Genomic DNA, 17,470 nt, shown 5'->3' with positions numbered 1-17,470 from the left:
ACGTTGTAATTTGGATGGGGCATTACTTCGACAAATCTTATTTGTAAAGTGCTTTTATTTGCATATACTGATACATGAATTATTCGTACCCTTTAAATTACGTGTCATTTATATAGCAACATTCCGTTAGTCACTGTGTTGTAACAAACATATAATTAAATTTAAATGTAAAATAAAATTTAAGTAAATTTCTGAAGCCACAAGACTAGAGTTCGAATACATATTGTGAACAGAATATTGCTGTCCTCTACCAAATAAACACAAAGTGTACCTACAGCTTCAACAGAAGGAACCAAACTTACAATTATGTTTTTAAGGCAACGAACCAATTGCCAATTAATGTAGTAAAGGCACACTTGTTCGCAACAGCAAATAAACACTAACGAAATTAGGGTCACCGCCCTGAATTACTACAAGCACAGCATAAGGTGTTTGGACCGGATTTCGGGAGCTCAAAACCTCACATAAGGGGCCAGAATTATGAATTGACAATTAAGCGTAAATAAACATTAATCTTATAATATCATGATTATAATTAAACAACAATCACGAGAATACAGTTCAATTTAATTAACATGTTATTACCACGACTGCATTCATCTCCCAGGGTCAAGATTACATTTAGGAGTTAGTAAAAAGACAGAATGTAACAATATGCAAATTCAACAATGTATATCACGGATTAAGATTGTCGATATATAAAGATCAAAGCAGAACTGTGTGGTGCGATTTATCGCCATCATGGCCATCTTGTTTATTCACCTTAGAACTGGAGCAATCCTGAGTTTGCACTATTACGATTGTTTTGATTTCCATGTGTTACGGTCTGCAGCAAACTATTATTAAAATGTTGCCCCTGAAGCCTTGAAGATCTTGGCCCCATACGTATGATTTAAACAAACTTGTAGACGTCCAATATCTACGGTGGCATAGAGGTGACATTCACCTCTCTTTTTTTTTAATTGCTCTCCTTTTTTTTCTATCTCGTGGCCACGAGTTAGCTATGTCGTGGCCACGAGATAGAAAAAAAGGAGTGCAAAACTAAATAAAAGCGGCGTACAATTAAAAAAGAGCGGTGCTGTAAATAAAGGCAGAGTGCATGAAACAAAAGAGGAGAGAATTTTCGCTATTTCGAGATCCCGAGTTAGTCAGCCAATCAAATTTTGCGTAACATGTGTAAATATTCTGTACGCATATATAAAGCTGGTCAAAGCAGGCAAGGCTCTGATATAACATAACATACTACTATTAGTACTACTATTTCTACTACTACTACTGCTGCTGTTTTTGTTGTTGCTGCTGTTACTACTACTACTACTACTACTACTACTACTACTACTACTACTACTAAGTTTTTGTAAACTTATACTACAGTTTGTAATATCATATGCGTTTTGAATACAATTTAAAAAGAAGTGCCGATGAACGAATTTACTGGAGCTTCCGTAATTAGTGAATATTAAAAAAGCTACAAACATTAGTATGGTGTGTAATTATGTAATGCAAGCAATATTTTGGTACAGTAATTATGTCATGCTAGCAATATTTTGGTGTGTAATTATGTAATGCTAGCGATATTTTCATACAACTAACGTATTTTACGGAACTTTAAGTACATTTCAAATTTACTATGTTTAAACCGTAAAATTAAAATCGTCAGGAAATAGTTTCAATTATCTCTAGTAAGTGAATTAACATTGGTTAACTAGATGCGACTATCTTATTTACTTGTTATATTTACGTTTGCAAAAATGCGTACAATGTGTTTACATTTCATAACAAACTAACGAGATTTTGTCCAAACCGTCTTTTGGATCTATTTTATTAATAGTTTATTTTCAATAACATAAGAAATTAATAATTTACAGAGGTCAAGTTAAACTATCGCATGACATATATTAATTGATTACAACTTTGTTAATTTTAATAATAAATTTTAATTTCAAAACTCATTCGTATACTTTTTTATCAGCCGAAAATCAATTGATGCTCGATTGCATAATTAAGCAATAAATTCATCTCAAGAAACTGTAGTAGACGAAATATTCGTGATGGCATCAACTGCTTCTGTAACAGAACACCAACTGTAAACAACAAATGATTAAACTTGGAACGGTCAATGAAAAGATGTGTGGGTTTAAACGAGTTGGACGTGTAGCAGAACCAAACACTTAGCCCAGAATTTATTACACACCAAACCCGTGTCTTAAACTATCTCAATAAGATCACGAAAACGTGAATGCAAGAACGTGACTTGTGAATCGAATGATGCACACATCATTTAATTGTTCCCGTGTCGAAGGTATCCTACTTTACTTAAACCATTAAGGGACAGATTTTAAGTATTACGAATATTGAGAAATATGGTTCAACTATAAAACAAATTAAGCGACACAGTAAGAGATTCATCTACACAAACTTGTCAAAACAACAAGGCGTACGAAAGGAGATTACAGGTCGCCGTTGTGTTATGGATATGGTGTCCGCCTAGCGACCGGGAGGTTACGGGTTCGATCCCCACCGTGGGAGCGTTCTTTAGATCTCCCCATTAGACACCAAGTACTGGTTCTAGGCCCAGGAAACGGACTCGAGAGCGTTTATATAAGTCATAGGCTTTCGATGCAATCGAGCTAAAATAAATAGGTTTAAGCTAAAGGAGATTAATTTGTTTAATCGACATAACAAAACAATTTTCCGCTGCTAAGAGCCTCTGAAGACTGTCATATGATAACACAAGATTTTGACTTGGATACGTTCTACTAGATCCACATAGCACACATCAAACTGCTGTATTTTTAATAAAGCAAACCATGAAACTTAATAAACCATTGAGGACAGATATGTCTTTCTTCACACGACAGAGACATTTTATCTCTCAAGTAGGTCGAGATATCAAATTGATTTGTAATGTTCAGCTGTAAAATAATCACCGTTCATTTTTTAGAATTAAACCTTTGTTAGACACAATTTAATTTTGTGAGCATTGGTGAAATAATACTGATAAACATTATAGATATCATTTGGATTTTCATTTTAACCTGATAACACTGTCTATATTGTATAGAAAATATGACTTAACTTGAAAACCAAAATGGCAGAACGAATGGAAACGCCATTATAATCAGCATCGGAAACTGTGTATGATTGTCTTTGTTTCGGATGCGAAGAGAACGGTCAGCAAATTGAGATTCAACATTTCTGCAAAAGATGTCGACGCTATTTTTGTGAAAACTGCGTCGGTGTGCATAATCAACTTTTCAAGAACCATGTCGTTTAAGGGAAGGGAGTGAAATCAGACTGGCCCCTTGCAGAAGCAAAGCTTGATTATATAACAAAGTGCGATCAACATCCGGAAGAAACGATAAAGCTGAAGAGGCGGGAGAATTTGAATTGAAGAGGATTTTCAGAACCTCCCTCAAAATGTTCTCGCTAGATGTGAAAAGATAAACTCAGAACACGTTGAAATGGAGAAGCAGCTTGAGACTCTTCAACCCAGTTTTGACGAAACACTTCTAGAAGACGCGTCTTTCCAAAAGAAAATGACAGATGCAATAAATAAGCTGGGTCAGTCGTCTACTTCGGAACTTAAAACAATGCTTACCAGAATTCATGAAACCTGCAATAATGAAATTTAGCGTCATTTAGAAATTAATCAAAGTTATAAACATCTCCAAAAAGGCCACGAAAGCATAAAACAGGATAATAAGCAACTAGCGTTTATACTGTGTAAGAAATATTATGAACTTTACGAAGAAACAGACTCGCTATAAACGAAAAGACGACAGGGAAATAAGCTTCAGATTACATGCTGAAGCATCGATGTTGCAGTTACTGTCCGAATTTGCTAGCCTTGGAAAAGTTCAACATATAAGAACGAGTCAAGTAAAGTCATTAAAGTATCAGAAAAGACCGAGTTTACTATTTCAGAAGTTTCGGAAACGGGAATGATAATTGGAATATGTGAACTGGCAAACCGTAAGTTCATAAAAGCTGAACGTTCTAACGCGAAGACTTACTTGTTAGATGACTCGTTAAAAGTGGTGTCACATCTTTATTTGAAAGGCCACCCGCAACAAATGTGAAACGTTAGTTTATATAGCGTGGCCGTTCTACTTGATGACGGGGATCTCCTCTTTATTCGTATTAATTATCACCAAATGACAACGGAGATAATAGTACAATTGGGGAAAGGTTGTTCCGGTTTTGGATACCACAACAACGATATATTTGTAGGAAAATCTGCAAACATCGTCCACTACAGTATTGCAGGAAATGTCAAACAAGAAATATCTATTCAACGTGGATTTGGTAAAACTATTTAAATACATTTGTAAAAGCAATATCCTAATATTTATAACAATACATAATAAATGTGATGTCTGTCTTGTTGGGGCGATTGGCATTTGCAATTCGCCCCATAGGTAACACAATATACATATAGTCCGTTACTGTACTTAACCACTTTGCATCCAGATTCTGCATTCGCAAACAAAATAGCTCCAATCAGCGCGTTCCATTCATGGCAACGTCTTTTCACTGTGGCATTAGCACCCGAGTAACACGCAGTCCTCGTGGAAGGTGTATGCAGCGACGAAATATCGGTTCAATACTGAACTATCTACACTTAACCGATACAGCGCATTTATGTTCTTTCGTTGAAAGAAATCAACTGCGTTCGCGATATAAGCGACACAATTTAATTACCACGCGCCCGTGCTTTTCATGCCAGTTATGAACTTTTCCCTTAAACGAAATACATGTTGTGGTTGTCACTTTCACAGACGCTAATTAACTATATGTATACATATATATATGAATAATAATGGAATCTACGTAAAGTTTATGACAATGTTTGTCTTCACGAAATCTCATATACATATAACACAAAGTCAGAGTAAAAACCTAGGTCACCAGTTCAAATGATAATAATCAAAATTGTATTCACAAACCTTTCGCAATTATTGATTGGCACGTACGACAATGACTTGTTTTAAAAAGCAGCATTTACTTTTAACCTAAATAGCTAAATCATTTAAATATATATGTTGACAGCCTGTCATCTTTCCTTAATTCCATCTGTTTTATTCAACAAAGGTGATTGGTTGGCATCACGGAGTATAGTGTTTTTACGACCACAAAATTTGAGCAAACTCGCCCCACCAGTACTTTCAGTCATATATATATATATATATATATATATATATATATATATATATATATATATATATATATATATATATATATATATATATATATATATATATATATATATATATATATATATATATATATATATATAGGGAGAAAGGTGTGTGAACAACCAGATACACAGACAGACATACATATTCCCATTTGAGACTTCGGCGTGTGCGCCTAGCTATATATATATATATTTGATAGTGATTTGTTTTTTTCAGAAAAGTTGATTGTTCGTTATTATATGATTATTTATCATTCAAAATGATGTTTTCACTAATTAATATCATAGCCACACGCTAACCACCTGTGCTTTCAGTACTTTGATTTGTCTTCTTGGTTGTGTTTTGAGATACGCTAAGGATTGTCTCAGTCGAAAGTATTGGTCTTCTGTTTACATATGTAATAATGATATCGCCAATAATACTACTATCGGCAGCGAATAAACTCTTATGCCGCTGCTTTTTATTAGTATTTTTTGCATGTGTAAAAGAATGTGGTATATCAATATTACAAAAAAGCATTTATAGAAAAAAATTATTATTCGAATAACTAATTGCAATGTTGTACAATAAACAATACAATTCACACGAGGGAAGAGCGGAAGGAAGGAAGGAAGGAAAGGAACGGACAGGAAGGAAGGAAGGAAGGCAGGAAGGAAGCGGAAGGAAGGAAGGAAGGACGGAAGGAAGGGGAAGAGGAAGGAAGGAAGGAAGGAAGGAAGAAGGAAGGACAGGAAGGAAGGAAGGCAGGGGAAGGAAGGAAGAAGGAAGGAGGAAGGAAGGAAGGCGGAAGGTAGGCAAGGTAAGGAAGAACGGCGAAGGAAGGAAGAAATGACCGTGAAGAGGAAGGCAGGCTTCCGTCGGCTTCCTTCCTTCCTTCTTCCTTCTTCCTTCCTCCCTGCCTCCCTCCCTCCATCCATTCATTCATTCATTAATTCATTCACTCCCTCCCACCTTCATTCCTTCCTACCTTCCTTTTTTCAGTCGTTCGCTCCTGCCTGCATTCCTCGTTGTCTTACTGTCTGTCTTATGAAACTAAACTTATACATAAATATACATTTGGGTGATATTGGTCTATTTGAATTACATTTATTCAGCGTGCAGGTGTGCGGCAAGCCCGGACGGGACAATTGTATGCGTCACAACCCAAGTTGCGAAAACATTCCTTGAAATGACGAAGGCTAAGACTCTTCAACCTCCTTCAGGCGAGCTTAAGCTCACGTGGCCAATGGACGTTCATGTTACAAAAAATGGTCAGGTGCTTGTCTGTTGTTGTGGATCTAAGGAAATCGTGCAACTAAATAAGGAAGGTAAAAAGATACTGGGACGCATTGCCGTCAGCGGTAGTCCCGCGTGCGTGTGCTTCAGCAAAAAAAGGGGAATGCTGCTCGTGGGTCTAAATGCCAGCAACAAAATACAGGTGTTCAAGACGAGGCAATTAGAATTCCTTAACTAAAATATATCAAAGTTTCAAATTAAATGCAACTGACTCTGTCTGAGCACATGCAGTAGGGCTAGTATTGAGCCCGAAGAACATACGGTGTACCCAAATTATAATAATGGTTTGTAAATATCTGATGCCTTTAAAACATTGTTAAATAGGTTATTGCACACATATAATATTTGTCCACGGTGTTTGATGTATTGCTACAGTGGTTGTTTTCCATTTTAGCTGATATACAATTCAAATTTGTATTTAAAGCAGCCTTTTCACAGATTTTGGCATATACTGAAGCTTGTCATTAAATGCTTTTAATTGATAAAATTAAAACATTGGACCTAAAAATCTCTAGTAAAAAACAAGAATACAGTTCAAAAAAGGATAAAAAGTAACCCTCAACTGGGCTCGAACCACTGGAGTGTAGGAGTAAAAAGTCTCCCACTTAGACCACTCGACCATCCGTGCTCATGTTATGAGCTGATGTATTTTTAGCTCGACTATTATATATGAAATATTTATAGTGGAGCTATCCTACTCACCACGGCGTCGGCGTTCCCGTTCCGGTGAGCGTTGGAATGTTAAAGTGTGTGTACCACCTCAAATATTTCCCATATCCCTTGACATATTGCTTTTATATTTTGCATACTTCTTTACCAACATGACCCCAACCAATACACAAGAGCAGACAACTGTATCAAGAATTTTGTAAGAATTGTGGCCCTTTTTTCACTAAGAATGTGCATATTATTGATAAAGCTATGTTAAAGTTTACGTACCACCTCAAATATGTCCCTTGATATTGTGCATACTTCTTTACCAACATGACTCCAATCTATAAACATGAGCAGACAACTGTAACAAGCATTTTGTAAGAATTATGTTCCCTTTTTATACTTAGAAAATTGAAAATTGGGTTAAGTTTTGTGTTTAGGTTCACTTTATTCCTAAAGTATCAAAGCTATTGCTTTCAGACTTGCAAAACTTACTAACTATCATAAGGGGACTGTGCAAGCAAAGTTGTGTAACTCTGGCTGGCATTTTGACAAAATTATGTCCCCTTTTATACTTAGATAATTTAACATTTGGTTAAGTTTTGTGTTTTGGTCCATTTTACTCATAAAGTATCAAGGCTATTGCTTTCAGACTTGAAAAAAATCTCGCTAGCTATCGTAAGGGGACTGTACAGGGCAAGTTGCATATCTCTGGTTGGCATTTTAATGAAATTGTGGCCCTTTTTTTATCTTAGTTACTTTGAATATGTTGTTAAATTGTGTTTTAAGATCCACTTTACTTCTGAAGTATCAAGGTTATTGCTTTCAAACTTCAAATACTTTCTTACTATCACTAGGGTGCTGTACCTGTAAGTTGATTTATACCTTGACCTTTGAATGACCTTGACTCTCAAGGTCAAATTAATAAATTTTGCTTAAATTGCCATAACTTCTTTATTTAGAATTAGATTTGATTCGTACTTTGACAAAACAACACTAAACTGACATTCCACAATGGACTGCATCCACACCATCCCCCACGCCCCACCCCAGAATCCCACTCCAAAAAAATAATATATTTGTTTCCCTTTTTTCTTCTTATTTTTGAAATATCATCTAATAAATGACCACCCCCACATTATACCCCCTCTACAACCCCATCCCACCATCCCCACCCAATTTTGTTTTTGAAACATTGATTAAACTATTTATTTATTTTATTTTTGAAGGACCGTCCAACCATTCTACCCAAGCTATTGCTATCAAACTTGAAATAAAATCTTATTACCAGGTAGTTTGTTTTATGCCTTTACAAATGTTCAATAGATTGTGGAAATCATACCTGAACTCGGAATCGTCTATAAAGTACAACTTCTTTAAAACATTATATTATACTATTTTCATACTTTCAACATAAAATACATACTATTTTCTCACAAATATAAAAACTAAAACGAAAATTGGCGAATCTGAAACAACGTTTTAAATTTTGTCAATTTACCAAAACGTGAAAAGGCCCCTTTAAGGTAAACTAATCATCGAATATTTCTAGCTTTAATATTTTATCTTAAAATCTAAAAGATTATAGCTTACTTGCAACAATTTCATAAATTTGTCCCTAAAAGTGAAACTTCACAAGTGTGTCTGAGCACATACCAAGACCCATAATTAAACAGAATGAAGGTCGTCTTTGTACAAGGAAAATACAGAGTTAATGTTGCATAATTATTTTCTACGGTCGAGATTGAGAAAAAACCCGATAGGCTCCCGAATACTGACATTTGTGATTTTTATTTAATGCTTTTTTTCCGACGATTATTTTTTTAAATGGTTAAATTTGTGAATTTCGAGGGAATAATAAACTTTCGGCGTAAAAAAAGCACAATAAAACAGTGAACTTTATCGATAACTTTCAGTTTTTTTTATTGTTTGAAACGATGAAATATCGTTTTAGAATCAATGATATTTCCCTTTAACCACAAAAAAAGATATTAAGAAAATTAATTGAAACACTATTGTTTGTAGATTGACGTTAAGTTATACTTAAGCATGATAGTATTTTCCTTTCTCCTTTGTTAAACGTGAAGTGTTTATGTCCTACGTTCTTTCCATAGTATCCATTGACACATCTATGGCTCGGATACGGAAACACTCAACAAACATTTCGTCCATTGTTCAAAAAAGAGTCGCGTTCTTAGTTTCGCTGGTTGTTCATAACCGAAACTAAAAGTAAACGAGACTTATACGCGCCGTTTTTTCTCTACTTGCAAACTCCAATAGCAGAAATTTCGTCAGCAATACCCCACATCAGGGACCGATACAAACAAAATAAATTCCTGCCCACATGTGCGTGCTTCAGCAAAAAGATTGAAATACTGCTCGTATGTCTCGATGGCAGCGATGAAACAGGTGTTTGCAACAACCAATCAATATTTCTTATACGCGAACAATTGTAAGTGTCTAAAGAAAGCATCTGACATGGCTGGGTCCCAGAGGGGTGGGGGTTGGGGGGGGGGGGGGTAACTTCCCAAATTTTATGGTAGAGTTGTTCCACTGAGACTTCCGAAATGTGACCTTTTTTATACCGGAACTCTGATAAAGTAGACCCATTTTAGTCAAAGTTATAATACCATGAACAAATTCTTCACAATGGCGGCCTATGTAAAAGACCAAGCCACTCCGATTTTTCTAATCGGCATACCTCGCTGATTATCATTGATAAAGGTATAGGAAGCTCAGCTATAAATAGGACAGCATATTCTGGGAAAAAGATTTAATAATAGTTATATTCAATCCATTATATGTTTATAGATCAATGAAACACCTATGCATTTTCTGTATTGTATTTGACATTTGTCGTGTTTCAGTAAATAAATTGCGAATTAAAACGTGTATAATTAATTTTCAACGTGATCATGAGTATAAAGATAACAAATTATTTCGAACCTGCCATTTGTAAACGTTGTAGCGACTATGGTATATAAAAAGCATAATAGCCGTTTGACATCTGTGAAACTCGCTCTTATGCGTGCTTTCTCGTTTTGCATATTTACTAAACTTTTCAAACAGAAATTACAGAGCCACATCAGTGCGCATACTATGTTTGATAATAAATTCGTTTGTTGGATATTGTTTGCTGTTTCAAACACATATTAGGTCATATCGCGGAGATTTAGTCAACCTGTTCATAAGCGAACTCACGTATATTGCTCTTGCGACTATGTGCTCATACCTACTTTCGGGAATCATCATGAAAATTATTGCCGCACTTAACGAACACACATGCCTAAGCTTATTGAATTAGAGAACAAAAACAATAATCAAAAGAGAAAAATTATTTGTTCATGCACATGGGCATGTGAAATCACGTCCGTACACATAGCATCATTAACTTAGGAAAGGAAACCACGAAATATAAAGTTTGGAATGATATACATGTGAAATTAAAGAGATTGGTGTAATTAAAGAGCATGTCAAGTTTTAAATTTATATGCTGAAACATAATGTTATAACCCACAAACGTTTTACTGTAACAAAACGTTTTTTTAAGATAAGTGGTACAACAAATACACGTCGAAAGTCTTTTTAAATATATTTCTTGTTATATTTGATCGCGAATGTAACCCGCCTCCCAGTTTCGCTGAATGGATCAAGTTCCCCACGGGTTCTACTTCCCCGTATCCCCAAATTATTTTTTCGTACCCTACATTTTTTGTACCCAATTATTTTTGTACCAAATAGTTTTTCGTTCCCAATTTTTTTCTCGTACCCAAATCTTTTTTCGTACCCAATTGTTTTTGGCATTATTTTTGTACCCAAAATTTTCGTACCCATGTTTTTCCTACCCAAAATTTTCGTACCTACATACACAATTGTGGTGATATAGATAAACTTAAATAGATGCTTTTAAATCCTCTTCAAAAGCATCGTCACACCAGTACTGTCAGTACTTTGATGATATCTATAATGTCAGTCAAAAAACACACCCCATATTTTTGGCACACCCCTATATACCCGTATATTGCAAGTTACCCCTGAGTACATGCAGTAGTGAAAATAGTAAACAGATCAGTAGATATATAGGATCTGGCACGAGTTGTCATATCATACCATATTTATTTCAAACGAGTTCAGGAATTTTGTTAGTAAGCGAGCCTTTACTAACAAATTTCATGGACGAGTTTAATAAAATATGGTATTACATGACAACGAGTGTCAGATATTGTTTATCATATACTTTTAAATGAGCAAATGAAATAAATATTTACGCAAACATAATGATAAATCCCGAATGGTGTTCAGATTTCGCGACGTCATTTTATATTTCAGCAAAATAACAAAATGCGATTTGTCAAACGAATGAACACTAAGCAAATGAACACGCTTAAAAAATATATAACACATGTGTAAGTTAAAAATATTCGTTATGGTTATATTAAATGTGAAACATGGTATGGCATGTGATAAAAATACTTATTAACACGTTTGTATGTATTTTGTATTCCCCTCGTTCTTTTGTTTATTATTTAAGTCTCAGAATTGATATAATAGCTTAATTTGTATAGGTGATCGCATATGCTATCGGAAATATAATTTATTTTAATGTTGTATCTAGTTTACGTGGGGATTTGTATTTAATCGTTTTTATTTGCATTTTAATTTTAAGATCCATCGTTGTTGTATATCCTAGTATTTAAATGTCCAGCTGTTTGAACGTATTTCAGCAAAAATGTTTATGATTCTCATTTTGGGTGAATTTATTAATGTTTATAAGACATGCTTCGACAAAACCAATTTTAATTAACAAGAATTATTGCTATTTTTCAAGTCTATAATTATTTCTTTTCAAACTGAAATGTATTTTTGCTGCTATGACCACCGTTCCCAAACAACGACGTTCTACTTGTAATTTCCAGAGTCACAAATTTAAACACGAACGCTCGTTTTTACATGGGGTGGTTATATTATACATGGTTATTTGTATTGTAGCAATATGTTTTGTACGGTGTATATAGAGATAGAACATACATTCACTATCTCATTTCTGTTGTCTGTTTTGAACTATCTATTTGTTCTGTCGCGTGGCTAGTGACTTAGTAAAATAAATCATTAAAACGTTTTGTCAGCATATTTTGTGCATCGAACATATCATTTACTTTTATAATTCGAATCCAGTAAAGTGGTGTAGTATGTTATACATGTTTAACCTTTGTACATGAAATAGCCCGATGATTTGTAACAAACATAATACGTAGAACATGCATACACATCTGATTATTAACAGATGCATTGACTCATATATCGAACCATGTTTTTACATGCTAGCTTTGGAAAGAATCCGGAATCTGGAATGTGTTATTTATTAAAATCTTGTTCAGTTGGTTTGTCGACTTTCTTTCCTGTATAATTAATTCATAAACGATAATTTGTAGTTTCGACATAGAAACAACATTCAAGTATCTTTCGACAAGACTGATGCTGATGTCTTGTTCACTCACGCTGCTGATATAGTTACGTGTATTGTATTTTTCCTCACATGTGTCCTTACTTTCACTTTCAAATACGTTTGAAAATTATATTAGCTCTGAAGATTCTTGATGCTATATTTTTAGTGAACAGTATACTTTGGAAAACAATTAAATACGTTTTTATCTTTTCTTCTAAAGAAAGTTATATATGTTATACCTTTTGTGTTTATGTCTAGTATTCCATTTTAAACTATATAACAAATCTTCTATAACAAATTCCCAAAACTGTGGCTTAAAACTCCTAAAACATTTAAGTTGGGTTATCTAAAAAATAAAAGCATACCCATTCAAGAGAGGTCATTCTAGAAGTGATAACATATTGCAAAACATTCTATATCATTCGGAAATCTGAAACGCGTATCGTGGGAGCTTGATGTTTTGCGATCAAGTAATTGCCCGGATGTTAATGTTATTTCTGATTGGCTAGACGTTAATTTATGCTCTTTTTAATTTTGAGAAAAAAATAGCTATACCTACTGATCTGTCCGTTGTTTGTTTATTGAAAAGATGAAGGTAATATCAAAATTATTACCGGCTCCTTTGAGATATGGTAAAGGTGGTAATTCAAGTTATCATTACATCAATATTATTCACCAGACTGAACGTATTTTTCATTCGGAAGCTAAGGACAACGTTATTCCTTTTTAGCTTGTTTTGTTGGTTAATTCTCAGTATACTGTTACGATCGCTTCATTTTCATTAAAACCGAAAGGAACAATTCGTTGTTGTTTTTATATTTAACATGCCACGTTACTTACGTAAATATTACATAAACGCTGCATTTTGGACCACACGTTTTAAACAATTTCACCCGTTTTTGAAATATTCAAATAATATGAAAATTATTTGCAGAGTTATATCAAAACACTTTAAATCGACCTTCTAAATTTGTATTTTTTTTAATTTAACCTTGCGGTCAAGGATAAGCCATGAAAGTGCAAGCACTTATTTCCAATGGGGTCCTTTGGTTTTGCTGAAGAGGCAGCACGCAGAAGAGACAGTATTGGGATACAAGGAATCCGGGTGCGATACCCTAGCTCTTTGCGAATAGATACACTGGTTCTTTTACGTGCACAGTGTATAGCACCGATACACGCGAGAATTACCTGGGTTTCATACCAGTACATCTCTAGTTGGGTGGGAAACACTTGAAGCATTTCTGAAATTTTCAGTGCCCCGGCCGGGAATCGAACCGGGGACCTCTGAAATGGTAGACCAGAGTGTTACCACTCGACCACCGCACCAAATTGCAAGGTAAATGTTTGCCGTCACATAGTTTAACGATAATTAAGTCCTAAAAAATCCCCATTGTTCTGCAAGAAACAAGAACACTATTTATCAATTTTAACTGTTTATAATACCCCATAAATAAATACATTGAAAAAGTATGTTATGGCAACATCAAATACGTCGAGATTCACCTTGTTAAAAACATATAAATTGGAATGAAAAAAGTTTGCTAAAAATGTTAGAAACATATTCAGCGTTGCAATGCGAAACGATTTAATAATTTGGGAAGATGGCATTTTTAAACAAGTTGTTGAGCGACGATTATTTAATCAGTATCTCGTTCCATTCACGTTCAAAAGAGAATTGTTCACAGATTTTCGCCTTTTTTCAAATACCATGTTATGATAGCTAACAACTCTACAATGTTTTTTAAAAGTCTTAACTTGTTTTAATTGTAAAACACAAGTTGAACAAATAAAATCTGTCGTCGACGGAGTGTCCTCTGTGAGCGTAAGCGAATGCGCTATAATTGCGCTATCCAACCTTTCATGTTAAGCCGCGAAACATATCAGCTGAAGGAAACGTTATCTGTTGCGCCCCACGCTATAATGTAGGTCGTTGTCGGCATCCGTGAATTATTCACTTCAATAGTTGTCAAATTCTTACCGACTATTTTAATATATACTATTTCGATTAAAATCGATGTATAAAACAATAATGAAACAATTTACTCCATCTTTTCCATTAATAAACTAAGGGCAGATATGTATGGAACATTTTTCTACATATGGAAATAGACGCTTACATAAAGGCCCAGCCAAAAAGGAAAAAAAGCTGGCCATTTTCCGCCTTCAAAAATACGACGTGACTGAGAGACATGGGTCTAATTTCAATTCAATAGTCTATTGGCATACAGCCAACACTGAACAGCCTAAAAACGGTTTTGCATAAAGGACACAATTCAATCCCAAATAAGATAATTCAATCGTATTATCTAAGCTAACAGCGATCGCGAGTATCGGGTTAATTATTGGTGAGGTATACCATCATTGAGTATATTTTATTGTCATAAGCTATCTCGTCCAGGACAAGGTTATTCTAATTTTAAAGTATACCGCACCCTAGCCATTGTGTTATGATTTTCGTCTGAGCATAATCCATATGCTATGTACACCTTTTTGAATAATAGCGAAGACAGAAAAGTTTAAAATCAGAATATCATTTGTTCAAAAACAGTTTAAAAACTAATAAAAATTGTTGAAAATCTCGGACGTAAGTGTAACATGGCGGATCAAATACAAGCGCAGTTGGCGTCGGATTGTGTGCATGATTTTCTTTGTTCAGGGTGCGACGTCAGTGTTCTGCCAATTGAGGCTCAATATTTCTGTAAAGATTGTCCACGCTACTATTGTGAAAATTGCATCGATCTACACAGTCAACTTTTCAAGAAGCATGTAGTTTTAAGGAGGGCAGATCGATCCGACTGGCCTATTGCAGAAGTTACGTTAGGTTACATTACACAGTGCGAACAACATCCCGAAGAAAAGATAAAGATGTTTTGTAAGGACCACAGAAAACTGTGCTGCATCTATTGTTTACACTCTGACCATAGGTAAGTGCTCTATTTTATTCAATTATGTTATTGTACACTATTGCTTATCGACATAGTCATTTCATTACTTTTAATTGTTACTCATTCCGGCTAGATGGGTGATGAACATACCTACATGGACTTTTTTCAACAACCGACCAACTAAAAGTAACACACCCATCTTATTAAACATAACCATCCTACATTACTTCAATATCCCCTTTGTATTCTATATATAAGGAAAACATATTTATTGATGTAGTTATATGTATCTTACAATAATATTATCTACTCTGTTAATCATGTACAGAATTTGCAAACAAGTCGTTCGTATAGAAGAAGCGTCAAAAGTAAGTCACGCCAAAAAGGACTTTCAGGAACTCTCGGAAAAAATTCTCGCTGAATGTGAGAAGATTAACTCACAACACATTGATATGGAAAAGCAGCTTGCAACTCTTCAATCCAATTATGATGAAACACTTGTAGAAATTGCGTCTTTCCAAAAGAAAATGACAACTGTTGTTGAGAAACTGGGGCATCGTTCTACGTCGGAACTTGAAACAATGTATACCTGTATTAAGGGAACCTGCACAAATATAATCCAACTTCATACAGAACTTCATAAAAGATATAAACGAGTCCATAAAGGTATTCAAAGTATACAACAGGACAGTGAACAACTAGCGTTCATATTATGTAGGAAATATGATGATCTGACCAAAGAAACAGATGCTCTATATGAACGAAAGAACAACAGGGAAATTAACTTCAGGTTTCAATCTGAGGCCTCCATGTTGCAATTGCTTTCTGAATTAGGTAGTCTTGGAAAAATTCAGACATACAGGAACAACCCTAATCAAGTCATTAAAATATCAGAATCAGATAGGACAGAGCATGATATTAGCGACGAAGATACCTACACTGCAACGATAATTGGCATATGTGAATTGGCAGACAGCCAATTTATAATCGCTGACAGTTCAAACAAGAACGCTGAATTGTTAGATCATTCCTTAAAAATGTTGTCACGTCAAAATTTCCCGAGCACACCAAATCAAATGTGCAATGTAAGTGCATATAGCGTGGCTATCATATTTGACGATTGTTCTCTCCAATTTATTCGAATAATCAACCAACGCATCACAGTAGAAAGAATAATACAATTTAAAGTCTGCTGCTCTGGTATTGGGTACCACAACGACCATATATATGTTACCAATGCCCGAGATATCTACCACTGTCATATTGCAAGACATAGCAAGAAAAGAAAAATCGCCCTTAAAGATGGTATGTAATAAAATATTATTTTTGCTCACCTTTTCACAAAATCCAATTTTTGAAGATGTTTCGTATTTGTACTAAATGTTATGGTGCTATACCAAGCGTGTTCAAATGACAATTGGGTCAATAGTTTGCCCGTCCAGGTTTTTAATTCAAGGGGCCTTTTCACAGATTTTGGCATGTATTGAAGTTTTTCATTACATGCTTTATATTGATAAATTTAAACATTGGATCTCAAAATCTCCGGTAAAAAAACAAGAATAAAATATAAAAAAAATAAAACAATGTAACCCTCAACAGGGCTCGAACCACTGACCCCTGGAGTCCTGGAGTAAAAAGTCTCCCATTTAGACCACTCAGCCATCCGTGCTCATACAATATGATGTATTTTATGCTTTATATAAGCAATCCTCGTAGTTTCCCAAAATATATCGACAATAACAGAACTCACCGAATTTTTCAATCGTTTCGCGTTGCAACGCTTTATAATTTTCAGGTTTTTAAATCGTTAAAGATGCATATAATGGCTATTTAAGAGCATGGTAAATGTTCAGTGTTACTGTTTCCTCACAAATGTCATAACTTAAACGAAAATTTGCGATTCTGAAACAACTTTTTAAAATAATTTTGTCGATTTACCAAAACGTGAAAAGGGCCCTTTAAACATAAAAAGTGAGCATAAGGAGGCTAGTCAGTTCTCTTTACATGGC

The 17,470-nt window shown here is 34.7% G+C and overlaps 1 long non-coding RNA gene across 1 annotated transcript; it reads left to right on the top strand.

Moving 5' to 3' along the window:
• Positions 1-2,925: 2,925 nt before the first annotated feature.
• LOC127839415 (uncharacterized) lies at positions 2,926-8,424 on the top strand. Its single transcript, XR_008030337.1, has 2 exons — positions 2,926-4,308; positions 6,296-8,424. It is a non-coding gene; the product is annotated as an uncharacterized LOC127839415 (long non-coding RNA).
• Positions 8,425-17,470: the final 9,046 nt, after the last annotated feature.

Source organism: Dreissena polymorpha, chromosome 7 (genome assembly GCF_020536995.1).
Source record: "Dreissena polymorpha isolate Duluth1 chromosome 7, UMN_Dpol_1.0, whole genome shotgun sequence".
Lineage (NCBI taxonomy): Eukaryota > Metazoa > Mollusca > Bivalvia > Myida > Dreissenidae > Dreissena > Dreissena polymorpha.
This window is presented reverse-complemented; position numbering and strand designations above follow the sequence as displayed.